Source organism: Sapajus apella, unplaced genomic scaffold (genome assembly GCF_009761245.1).
Source record: "Sapajus apella isolate SASKATOON/1434 unplaced genomic scaffold, GSC_monkey_1.0 scaffold13, whole genome shotgun sequence".
Lineage (NCBI taxonomy): Eukaryota > Metazoa > Chordata > Mammalia > Primates > Cebidae > Sapajus > Sapajus apella.
The window spans coordinates 15456718-15470368 of record NW_022436953.1 but is presented as its reverse complement, the minus strand read 5'-3'; positions in this window follow the sequence as shown (position 1 = coordinate 15470368).

The window sequence follows — 13651 nt, the reverse complement described above, 5'->3', positions numbered from 1 at the left end:
TCATGTGGTGAAACTGGGAGCATGCGCCTTCCTTTGCCTCTGGAGTTTCCAAATCTTTCTCAGGTGGTGCATACACAGGAGTCCACACCCACCCATAGGCAACCAGGGTGTTCTCTTCCATTGCTTTTTAAATTGTTTTTGATAGGTTCTGTTATAAGGAGCTCTGATGCCACATCCGCCAGCCTATAGGATATGCCTCCACTTAGACACTCCCTAGGAAGCTGGTATTAACATATTCAACAGTCAGCTCACCATCGCTCCCCAGCCCCTCAAGCTTCATCTCCTCCTACACCCTCTGACCTAGGGAATGGAATCATTCAATCCTCTAGGCTAGAAATCTCAGTGCCTTCCCTGCCGACTCCCTCTCCGTCTCTTCCCAGGGCTAATCAATCCCAGTCCTGTTCACCATTCATCTATCTTCATTGCATCCTTTCTTTTCCACCCCCAGTGCTGCAAACAGACTGATTTTATCCCATATGAATGCAACCATTTCCTGCCTGGTTTTCTTGTCTTCCACCTGGTATCCCTCGAATCCATCTTCCACCCTGTCACCAGATCATGCTAAAATGCTGATATGACCACATGAACACATCCACTTCAAATCCTTTGGTGGTCCGGCCCTGCAGACAGCTTCAGTGTGTTGCTCACACGTCCGCCAACCCTGACCCTGAGGCTTCCCGGGAGGGCTGGGATTGTACACCTCGCCTTGCCGGGCTTCCTTCTTCTGGGCTGCTCACCCCATATGCACCACTCACCTTTAGGCTTGGCTCAAGAATCACCCTCTCCTTGAAGCCTTTCCTGCTTTCTCCTCTCAGACCCTATCCAAGATGACACTGACCATTTCCCTGTTGTGGATTCTGTTGCAGATTAAACAAAAAGAAAGCAACGTTTGGAGATGGATGATCCCAGTCTACCCCTTGGCATCACCACTCTTGCTCTGTGTGATCCATGCAGGTTACTGAACTTCTCCAGGCTACAGTTTCTCTCTTTGAAAGGCGAAGGTTGTAGTGCCTTGCCTTGATCATAGGGTTCACCTCAGGATTAAGTGAAGTCATCCATGTAAAGTGCTTAGTGGATGGGGAACCCTCAGCAAATGTTGACTCTGATTTGAACCCCAGAGATAGAGCAAGTTTCCACCTGAGGAAAGTAACGCCTTGGTGTGGCCTTATTTCTGTTGGCACAGCCATAGCTGGGTTAAGCCTGAGGAAGACAGACTGGTCTTTGTTTCCCCAGTTCCTAGAATAGTGCTCGGTAAATAGTAGACCCTCGATCACTTCACAGTTCCTGACTGTGTCTCCGTCAGTCTCAGGAAACAATTAATCTACATTTATACCATTGATGGTATAATTAAGAGCAGATCTTCAAAGCGATGATCTGGGCATTAGTATAAAGAAAGATGAAAGTGTGGTGAGTCCTGTCTACCCTGAATTCTCAATTCCTGAGGATGGCATGCTGGAAGAAACCTTGTTTTTTTCTAACTTATAGAAAAACATCTCGGCCGGGCACGGTGGCTCACACCTGTAATCCCAGCACTTTGGGAGGCTGAGGCGGGTGGATCACAAGGTCAAGAGATCGAGACCATCTTGGGCAACATGGTGAAACCCTGTCTGTACTAATTCATCTACAAAAAATTAGCTGGGCATGGTGGCATGTGCCTGTAGTCCCAGCTACTCAGGAGGCTGAAGCAGGAGAATTGCCTGAACCTAGGAGGTGGAGGTTGCGGTGAGCCGAGATTGCGCCATTGCACTCCAGCCTGGGTAACAAGAGCGAAACTCCATCTCAAAAAAAAAAAAAAAGAAAGAAAATATCTCAATTAATAAAATTTAACAAGCCAAACCTTTTAAAAATAAAATTGATTGTTCAAGAAGCACATATAGATTACATAGGCTGTTGTTTTATTAAAAGGTTGATATTTAATTTGCTGTTGGTTAGGGTAATCCTTCTTGTTCATTAGACAAACTTTTCTTTCTTTCTTTCTTTTTTTGAGATAGAGTCATGCTCTGTTTCCAGGGCTGGAGTGCAGTGGCTCAATCTTGGCTCATTGCAACCTCTGCTTTCCTGGTTCAAGCTATTCTCCTGCCTCAGCTTCCTGAGTAGCTGGGACTACAGGCATGCACCACTATGCCCAGCTAATTTTTTGTATTTTTTAGTAGAGACAGGGTTTCACCATATGGCCAGGATGGTCTCAAATTTCTGACCTTGTGATCCACCCACCTTGGACTCCCAAAGTGCTAGGGTTACAGACGTGAGCCACTGCACCTGGCCTCCTTGGGCAAACTTTTCTAAATATAATGGAGATTGGCCTGTTAGTTTGAAAATGGGCCCCCTTCCAGGACCATTATCAGTTACCTGTTTCATTTAACTGCAAATAAAAGATAAACAAAATGACCCCACCATCTCTTTGTTTTTGGATGGAGCTGTAAATCTGAAAAAGATAAAATACTTCATTGCCTGGAAACTATAGCATAAACCTTCTGTAAATATCATCCACATCTATCTTCAAGTTTGAAGGAGTATATGTTAAAGGTAAAGTATACAAATGTACATCTTGCAGAAAGCCTTAATTAAATGGAATTTTCCTGATTAATGCTTCAAGTCAATTTTGTCATAGAAATCCAAAACAGCTTCTGTAGCACTCACTATTAATTGATTGATGAGCTGTTAAAAAAATAAATAAGCCATTCTTATGAAAATTTTTTTTCTTTTTTTGAGACAGGGTCTCAGTCTGTTGCCCAGCCTGGAGTGTAGGGACTCTATCTTGGCTCACTGCAAACTCCGCCTCCTAGGCTCAAGCGATTCTCCTGCCTCAGCCTCCCTAGTAGCTGGGATTACAGGCACATGCCACTACCACCTGGCTATTTTTTGTATTTTTAGTAGAGATGGGGTTTCACCATGTTGGCCAGGCTGGTCTTGAACTCCTGACCTCAAATGATCCACCTATCTTGGCCTCCCAAAGTGCTGGGATTACAGGTGTGAGCCACCATGCCTGGCCTCAATCTTTATGAAATATTGACTATGCTTTTTCGTTCCCTGGAGCAAATTTAACATTTAGCTTGCATATCTTAACTAGTGACCAGCAGTGATTTGACCCTCTTTAACTGTCAGGTGTGTGTCATTTGAATGACATTTATTGCACTGGAGGTGTGGCTTATGTGTGCGTATAGATCAATGAATTACTAAAGGCTGTTTGAGTTGACAAATAATTAGAATTAAAAAAAAATCAGTCTCTCTTTTGGTCAAAATATCCCCGATTTCTTAATACCTCCATTATGTGTATTTTTGCTCTATCTGTTTCCTTAATCTTAGATATCTGGTGTTGTAGAGCCATAGAATGCAAGCTCAGCAGAGAACTGTGAGTTTATCCCCAAATGGAAGTTTCTGGAAAGATTCACAGTCTACTTTTTTGTCTTTTATGTTCAAGGCCAGAGGTACTTGGGCCCGACTGACTACCTTTGGCCCTAGAAGCCAAATGCTTTTTTCTTCCCTTTCTTTGCCTTTTCTCCACCTCCCTTGTATAAGAAACACCAAAGGAATTATGGATCATCTCTCAGTCAGTGTTGCCAGTGAGCCTTGACTGGAGCCACAGTTATGAATCCTACTGAGGTGTGCTGTATTTCTCAGGTGTCTCTAATGAGCAGTGCTTTGTTGTGTGTGGTGAACTGAAGCAAATAAATTATCTGCTGACATAAAGCTGTTGGCATGCAGCTAGTTTTGTTTTATTGAGTTATCCATACTGTTTGGCATAATAAGTTGTGTTAAAATACTTCCCACTTCTGTGCCTGCCTTTATTAGTTTAAAATCTGGGCCTTGTTTCTTGTTGGTGGTGGTTAGGATAGGTTTTATTATGATATGCAATTATCTCTCTGTCATGTTCATCTTGGTTTAATCACCTATTCTGTATCCTAATGGGGTACGTCAGCAGAAGACAGTGTCCCTTTGCTTGAGAATACTACATTAAGGTATCTCACATAACTATAAATTGTTTGTAATTCTAGGCAACATTGAAACTACAAACTTCAGAGATGAATTCCGTTTCTATTCCCTTTGAAACTATTTAAAAAATCTAACATCTCTTCGCATGACCAGAGAGAGATACCAATTGCTGTTTGGGTCAAATTTTCTTTTTCCCATTGCCTTGCTACATTATTTAATTCTGATTTCTGCCTCAGCATTTCCATCGTCTAAATACAGTAGATCCTTTGCATGTGCATACTTTCAAACTTATGGGGTTGACTATTTTCTAGAGGCCCTAAAATGATTTGTAGTCTTGCAAAAAGAAGAATTAGAATTGTACATAGTACAGGCTGCTATGCCAGGGAGAGGTCCTTGCTAATAAACGTGTCTGACTGATTCAACTCTTAGCAGGGAATCGCTTCTCCATCAATAGAAGCTTCTGGCTGCTTCTGGGTAACTCCTGTCTTAATCTTTCCTCAGCTATATTTTTATGGGCTAAATTATAGATTATAGAAATATATGTGAATGGGGGGGTTGGAATGGTTTATGGCACTGCTTAGGACAACCTTTTAAAAATTACTGATGTTTGGATAACACCCCTAGATATTCTGACTTATTTGAAGTGGGTCCTGAACATGCGTGTGTTTAAACAGCTCCCCAGTCAATTCCCATGTGCAATCAGGGGTGGAAGTCAGTGGGCTAGGAGATATCTAAATCATTCACACCTCTCCAGCTCTAGTTTAAAAGGCTTTGAATAATTTCCCATTGCTATTAAGTTAAAGACCAACTCCTTTATTGTCTTCTAAACCAACGCCTCTCCTGGTGACACTTTCATTTTCTTTATATGCATCTCAGCTTCTTCTGTGTATTATACTCCTTTCTGTGACCTTTGTATATGCTGCTTCCTTTGCTTGGAAAGGTCTCTTTCTCTAGAGAACTTCTATGCGTCCCTCAGAACTTTGCCCAATCATGGTTCCTCAACCTCTCTTGACCCCTGACTAGGTGAAATCTCACCATTAATCACGCTTCTACTTCCTTATAGTGCTTACAGTTGCCACTTGACCCTGAATTGGGTGATTCTTTGCCTAGTGCCTATTTCTTCAGCAGTTCTGTGAGCTCCATGAGGGCAGGGACCATGCCTTCTTCACTCCGAAGCCCTCTTCCCATTATGAGGCTTGCATATAGTTGGCATTTAAGACAACCATTGAATAAATAAAAGGTTTGCCTATTCCAAATCTGTCATGGTGACTCCTCCACCATCAGAATAGAAGAGGATTTTCATTGAGTTTGGCCTAAATCAAGTTTATGAATTGCCAACTGAACACTGCAGAGTATTCTTCTAAGCTAGAGTTTCTCAACTTTGGCGCTATTGACATTTTTGGAGTCTGATGATCCTTTGTTGTGAGAGGGGCTGCCCTGTGTATTGGAGGATGTTGAGGAACATCCTTGACTTCTACCCATTATGTACCAGCAGAACTCCCTTCCCCAGTTGTAGCAGAAAGGTCTCCAGGCATTGGCAAGTGTCCTTTGGGGTCAAAAATGACCTTGATTATTATAGGCAACCTAAGGAGAGAGACCCAGATGAGAAGTTATTATGAGTATCTTTTGTGGTTTGCACTTCGGTGGTCAGATTCTGTTACAGGTAGCTGGCATGAGCAGGGCAGGAGAGGGCTCTTCCCCCCACCCACCAGAAATGTCAGGTGATGGTCTGGCAATTATTGCATTGCTTCTTTAAAAGTAATAAACTCCAGCTGGAACCATGGAGAGGTCATTTCCTGATGGTCCACACCTGTTAACGTTAAAGTGTTAATTAAAAGCAGGCTCCTGGGAGAAGAAACTTCCTGGGTGTATGAGTCCATTTTCATGCTGCTGATAAAGACATATACAAGACTAGGAAGAAAAGGAGGTTTAACTGGATTTACAGTTCCACATGGCTGGGGAGGCCTCAGAATCATGCTGGGAGGTGAAAGGCATTTCTTACATGGTGGCAGCAAGAGAAAACAAGGAAGAAGCAAAAGTATAAACCCCCAATGAACCCATGAGGTCTCGTGAGACTTATTCACTATCATGGGAATAGCATGGGAAAGACTGACCCCCATGATTCAGTTACCTCCCTCTGGATCCCTCCCACAACACATCGGAATTCTGGGCAATACAATTAAAGTTGAGATTTGGGTGGGGATACAGCCAAACCATATCACTGGGAATACACATTAAGAGACAAAAACTGCAAAGTGTGGTCTTCTGGGAACACTCCACTGGAAAAAGGAAGAAAGCCTCAGATGGGCATTGGTACAACTTCCTAAACACAATGTGCATGCTTACTTCCCAAAGGCAAGGAGGGCACTGCACATGCAGAAAGCCCACCATAAAAGAAGAATCACAGAAAAGAGGCAAGTCCATAAAAGTCCTAAGATCATGGTTAAACAGGGCACTTGACCTGTTCTCTCTTAACCTTCAAGTCCCCACTTGGGTCTCTTCCAAGGGTTCTTTCCTTTCTTTCCTGTTCCAAAGCCTCTTAAATAAACTTCCACTCCTGTCCTGGAACTTGCCTTGGTCGCTTTTTCTGCTCTATGCCCCTCAGTCTAATTCTTTCTTCTGAGGAGGACTAAAGTTGCTGCAGGCATGTGTGGATTTGCCACCAATAACTCACTCAGGATAATTTGGATCTCTTCTACCACTAACATGTCCACTGAAGTTATCTGTTACCCTGAACTGCTGGGGAACAAGAAGCTTAGTAATTGTTCGTCATAGACTAATTCTTTAAATTAAGAAAAAAAAATTTGAATGTGTTGAGTTCCATTTGAAGGGCTTTTTTTCTATAAGGTTGGTGGCTATGAAAAATGACTCGGTTCCATGGGCCACCAAAGTCCTCAGAATGAAATCTGCAGGCAGTGGTAGGTACATGATAAAAGTGGCTTTTTGTGAGCCCCAGAGCCCTCCCAAGTCTTTGTTTCTTTCTGGTAATATCTGGTTCCTCAAAGATTTTCTGCTTACTCATTACCGAACTAGACCGATCATCAAAATGATAAGAAGAGACTTTTAAAAGCAGAGATGCCCATCTCTCTCCTGTGGAGATTCTGATGGGACAGGATGGGAATCTGAAATCATAAGGGGCTCCTTCAGCAATACTGTTGGTTCTCTAGGCTTGGGAGACACTGATCTACACCACAGGCACTGCCTGGAGACCTGTAGTCAGACCTTGAGCAGTTAACCCAATTAGCATTGGTATGAAATTGTGTGTTGAGCTCTACGCTAGTCAGGGTTAGGTGTGTGTTGGTGGGTGGGGAGTGAGGGAGAGTTCCTCATGGCTGTGGGATGGGCCAGTACTCTGTAAAAGGGTTATTGATTATTGAGTGTGCGGAAAAAATGAGTGGTGGGTTTATGGAACTAGGAGCAGATGGCCTGCTTGATGCAGGGAAGAACTGAAGAGGATATTTACACTGGGGACAGTGCCTGCAGCACAAGAGAACTCCAATCCTTTATTATTAATTCTTTTGAATTCTTTTAGATACTGTATTACTCTGTTTTCATGCACCATGTCAGCTAAGGGGATTCTCATTCTAAATATCTCTCTTGCTCTCCCTCTCTCAATGAAATACTTCCAATATTGTCTTCATATTTTTATGTGGGGAAAAGAAAAGGAAGGGGTGAGAAAGGTAAGTGAGGTATTTTGCTACAGGCAAAATTTCCCTCTACTTTGAAAATTTTGCAAAGTCTGGGAAACACTCACAAAATGGCATTTCACTGGCATTGGGACCACTCAGGACAGGTGGGTGCAGGGATGCACAGGTGTCTGGGGGTACTCCACTTTGCCTAGGAACTTCAATATGTCCCAAAGAGGGGAGAGGTAGAGGGGTAGAGGTAGGGTGAGAGTTTATGTTGTTGGTGAACTCTTGACTTTATGCAGTGGATATTTCTTCACACATTCCAAGTAGCACTTACATACTGTGTAGCAAGTTCATTTTCTAAGAACCTATTTAAAAGATGTCACCACACATGTCAGAAGAAAATATTCTCACAAGGAAGGAGTTAGTCATGTTTCATATTGCAGGCAATTTGGAAGAATGGGATTTGGATTACAGGACATGAGTACAATACAAATGTGATTGTTTGGAGGTAATTTGAACAAAATGAAGTATGCTTGTAGTGAGAGTTCAAGGACATCAAGCAGTCTTTATAAGATGAAGTTTCAGTTGAAAGTTCTCTTGGAAATTATAGTCTGAGCTCTGAGCTGTCAGTCCAGGGACTGGGTCCTTCATTCTAGCTGAACTCTCAGCTCTCTAAAGGGAAAGTAGCTATTCTAAAAATTCTTCACCATTTGAAGATTTCTTCTTGTAGTTTTATATAAATTGGCACTTTACTTCTTAGTCTTTGTTTGTACTACAGAACATAATCCTGTGGAATTTGTTTATGATATTGTCAGTGCTGGAAATTTCAGCAAGAACAGTATTTAGTTGGGTGGGGATATGGTTTGGCTTTGTCCCCACCCAAATCTCATCTTGAATTCCCACATGTTGTGGGAGGGACCTGGTGTGAGATAATTGAATCACGGGGGCAGGTCTTTCCCATGCTGTTCTTGTGATAGTGAATAAGTCTCATGAGATCTGAAAGTTTTTAAAATGGGAGTTCCCCTGCACAAACTCTCTTCTCTTGTCTGCCACCATGTGTGCCTTTCACCTTCCACCATGATTGTGGGGCCTCTCCAGTCATGTGGAACTGTAAGTCCATTGAACCTCTTTCTTTTTTAAAATTGCTCAGGCTTGGGCATGTCTTTATCAGCAGCGTGAAAAGGGAATGATACAGTAAATTGGTACCCCAGTAGAGTGGGGTGCTGCTGAAAACATACCTGAAAATGTGGAAGCGACGTTGGAACTGCGTAACAGGCAGAGGTTGGAAGAGTTTGGAGGGCTCAGAAGAAGACAGGAAAATGTGGGAAAGTTTGGAACTTCCTAGAGACTTGTTGAATGGCTTTGATAAAAATGTTGATAGTGATATGGACAATAAAGTCTAGGCTGAGGTGGTCTCAGTTGGAGATGAGGAAATTGTTGGGAACCAGAGCAAAGGTGACTCATGTTATGTTTTAGTAAATAGACTGGTGGCATTTTGCCCTGCTCTAGAGATTTGTGGTACTTTGAACTTGAGAGAGATGATTCAGAGTACCTGGAAGAAGAAATTTCTAAGCAGCAAAGCATTCAAGATGTGACTTGGGTGTTGTTAAAAGCATTCAGTTTTACAAGGGAAATGGAGCATAAAAGTTTGGAAAATTTGCAGCCTGACAATGTGATAGAAAAGAAAACCCCATTTTCTGAGGAGAAATTCAAGCTGGCTGCAGAAGTTTGCATGAGTAAAGAGGAGCTGAATGTTAATCACCAAGACAATGGGGAAAATGTCTCCAGAACATGTCAGAGAACTTTGTTGCAGCCCTTCCCTACACAGGCCCAGAGGTTTAGGAGGAAGAAATGGTTTTGAGGGCTGGGCCCAGGGTCCCTCTGCTGTGTGCAGTCTAGGGACTTGGTGCCCCATGTCCCAGCTGCTTCATTTGTGACTACAAGGGGCCAAGGTACCTCTCGGGCTGTTGCTTCAGAGGGTGGGAGACCCAAGTCTTGGCAGTTTCCACATGGTGTTGAGCCTGAGGGTACACAGAAGACAAGAATTGAGGTTTGGTAATCTCTGCCAAGAATTGAGGTTTGGGAACCTCTGATTTCAGAGGGTGTATGTAAATGCCTGGATTCCCAGAAAGAAGTTTGCTGCAGGGGCAGGGTGCTCATGGAGAACCTCTGCTAGGGCAATGTGAAAGGGAAATGTGGGGTGGGAGGCCCCACACAGAATCCCTGCTGGGGCACTACCTTGTGGAACTGTGAGAAGAAGGCCACCATCCTGCAGTCCCCAGAATGATAGATCCACTGACAGCTTGAACTGTGCACCTGGAAAAGCTGCAGAGACTCAATGCCAGCCCATGAAAGCAGCCAGGAGGGAGGCTATGCTATACCCTGCAAAGCCACAGGGGCAGAGCTGCCTAAGGCCATGGGAACCCACATCTTGCATCAGTGTGACCTGGATATGAGACATGGAGTCAAAAGAGATCATTTTGGAGCTTTAAGATTTGACTGCCCTGCTGGATTTTGGACTTGGTTGGGGCCTGTAACCCTGTTGTTTTGGCCAATTTCTCCCATTTGGAATGGTATATTTACCAAACTCCTGTACTCCCATTGTACCTAGGAAGTAACAAACTTGCTTTTAATTTTACAGGCTCATAGGCAGAAGGGACTTGCCTTGTCTCAGATGAGACATTGGACTGTGGACTTTTGAGTTAATGCTGAAATGAGTTAAGACTTTGGGGGACTGTTGGGAGGGCATGATTGGTTTTGAAAGGTGAGGACATAAGATTTGGGAGGAGCCGGGGTGGAATGATATGGTTTGGCTATGTCCCCACCCAAATATCTTGAATTTGCACATTTTGTGGAAGGGACATAGTGGAAGGTATTTGAATCATGGGAACAGGTCTTTCCAGTGCTGTTCTTGTGATACTGAATAAGTCTTATGAGATCCGATGGTTTTAAAAAGGGGAGTTTCCCTGCATAGGCTCTCTTTTTTTTCTCTTGCCAGCCACCATATGAAACATGCCTTTCACTTCCTGCCATGATTGTGGGGCCTCCCCAGCCACATGGAATTGTAAGTCCATTAAACTTCTTTCTTTTGTAAATTGCCTAGTCTCAGGTATGTCTTTATCAACGAATAAAGCATGAAAATGAAGAATACAGGTTGTGTTGAGATATGGAGATTGGTTTTAACAAGATTTAGATATTTCTTCCTCCTGTTAGCTTTGATTTTTGGCATGGCTGACTCAGGTGTCAATTATTGTCTGTTGATGTGGCATTGAACATGTGTTTGCCTAATACCTAGGAATTTTAACTTGGAAGGAAATACTTGGGGAGCTCAAATCAGAACCATAGAATCTGAATAGCTAGGAGTGTGAAAAGTTACATGAATGTGCAGTATTAGAGCTCAAGGTCTGAATCTATACTCCTTGGGTTCCACTGCAGTTCCATCACTTGCTAGCTCTGGCGGATTAATAGCCGCCCCAAATCTGTGTTCCTTGCAAAGTGTCTTTGCTCCTCCCATTAAGGAATAGAGTCTATTTCTCCAGCCTATGAATCTGGGCTAGACTTGTGACATGCTCTGTTCAACAGAATGCAGACAAAGTAATATCATGCCACTTCCAAGGCTACCCCTTAAGGGTTCTTACATACTTCCGCCTTCTTTCAGAATTCTGGTTCTGCCTTGGGAACAGGCTAGAGCTAGCCAGCTGGAGCATGAAAGACCATGGGCAGGTGAATGGAGGCACTTCAACCAATGGGACCAAGCATCCAGAATCAGAGATGCTTTGCCAACCACAGTTGATGGCAAAAGGAGAAGGAGCCCCGCCAAGACCAGAAAAAGTGCATAGGCGATCATAGCTTGAATTTTCAAGAGGTTTTGGGAAGTTTTATAACTCAGCAATAGCTCACTCATCCAAGAGTGACCATGAACACACTGCTTAACCTTTCTGTGCCTATTCCTGCCACTATAAATGAGTATAATCATATTCGCTCAGAGCCATGCTTGTGAAGCTCTTGGCCAGGTGCCTTGTGTATAGTAAGTGGATATAGATATCAGTGGTTATACTTCAGGACAGATTTGCCATAAGCCTTGGTCTGAGCCTACTTTGGAGTGTGCTGGTAACTAGTATGTAGCTGTAGTGCACTTTAGCCTGAAACTGTGCTGCTCTGAGAGAGAAAGGAAATACAGCTATGTGGGTAGAAGTCAGAGATTTTTCTCCCAGTTCCAGGGAAATAGAAAGAGGGAAACAGGCAGATCTTATCTTTGGAGGGAGGACCACACCAGTTCCCAGAGGTGGGGGGCTCCTAAGCCATAGGGGTAGGGATAGAGAGGGGCTCCCTATCCAGGCTGTTTGCTCTCTTCACCCAGACTCTGATTTTACCTGCTGTGCAGAATCTGAACTTTCAACATCAAGTAAAGCAATAATTTATTTCGTGGAATTGGAGGCTTCAAAGCAAAGAAATATCAGATTGGTGTTTATTCTGTGTTAGATTGGGCAGTATCAGTAGATCTTTCTCTATTAGGCTTCAGCAGACCGAGACACAGAAAAATATCTTCCCAGACTCAGCCCTTAGAACTTCCCAGGGTCTGGGAAGGACTGAGGGATTGGCTGCTGGAGCCTCAGAGAAGAGAGGTAGGTGTCAGGTAGTGACAGGGTTGGGGAGGCATTGAGCATCAGAAGATGCATGGATGTCTAGTAGAGGGCTTCTAGGACCCCTCTTCATGGGCTCTTGCTACCAGTCACAACTCATTTCCTTTCAAGATACAGCCCACCTTTTGCTCTGTAAGGAAATTAACTCGAGAGAGATGAGTCCACGTTATCTGCCTTAGAGAGTTATTGTTCAGAAATTAAGGAAGAGCCTGTTTGCACACTAAGCCCTATGTCTGGCACTTACAGGGACATCAAATATTACAAAGGCATTGTTCCTATTCTCAGGAAGCTTATACTCTTGCAGTGGTCTGCCACTCTGTGGAGCAGAACCCCCTGGGAGCTTACAAAGTGTGAGATCTGGTCTCCACAGCAGTCTTATTAAACTAGAATCTCATAGAACTGGGGCATTGGTATGTTTCAAATATTCCCCAGCTTTTCCTAATGTGCAGGCACGTTAAGAATTGCTGACCTAAGTGTCAGGTATTTTTCACATCTCAAACAATAAAAAAGGCAGGGTGGTTCCAGAGTTGGTTAATAGGTGGCTGAATTATCTCAAAAGCTCATGTTCTTTTCACATTTCTTCTCTGCCATCTTCATGATGTTAGCTTTGGTCCTCAGCCTCATGGTCACAAGATGGCTGCAGTAGTACTAAGCATCACTTCCTTATCAGTTGAATCTAGAGATAGAAAAAAGATGACATTTCCACATGTTTTTCTTTTTAAGAGTGAATAAAGCCTTTCTAAGAAGTTCGGAGATTTATCTTATAACTCTTTGTCTAGAACTATATCATATGTTCAAGCCTAAACCAAAATCTGGCAAAGGAAATCAAACCACTGTGACTAGCTGAGGTCAATTCACAACTCATCCTCCTAGGGTTGGAGAGGCAGTCACTTTGAGCATGTGATCAAGCAAAGAATGGACCATGAACAATAATAGAACCTTATCAGCAAGGAATGAGGAATAGGAATGGCTGATGGATTATATCTGGCAGGATAGAATAGGCTGGGTTGTGGTGACAAACCAACCCCAGTATCTCAGTGACTTAGCACAACAAAAGTTTACTTCATACTTACAAAGTCTGATGCAGGTGAGATGGAGTCTGTCCTCCATCTGTTGACTTGGATCCATGCTCCCTTGTCCCTCCATCTTGGTAGGTTCCCATTTCACCATGCGGCCTCCAAGCTTGCTAGAAGAGAGCGGGAGAGTGATAGTAGAGACATTTATTTGAACTACCTCAACTCAGGAGTGACACACTTCACAACTGCTCATTATCCATTGACTAGAACCAGTCAGCTGGTCCCGACCTAATTCCAAGGGAGACTGTGATGTATAGTGGACATATGGAGGATTTCATGAGTGCTTGGCCATAGGAGGCAACTAAGAAGTAGGGACAGAAAATGGACGTTGAGATCAACCCAGAAGAAATGGTTCTGGGTCAAAATA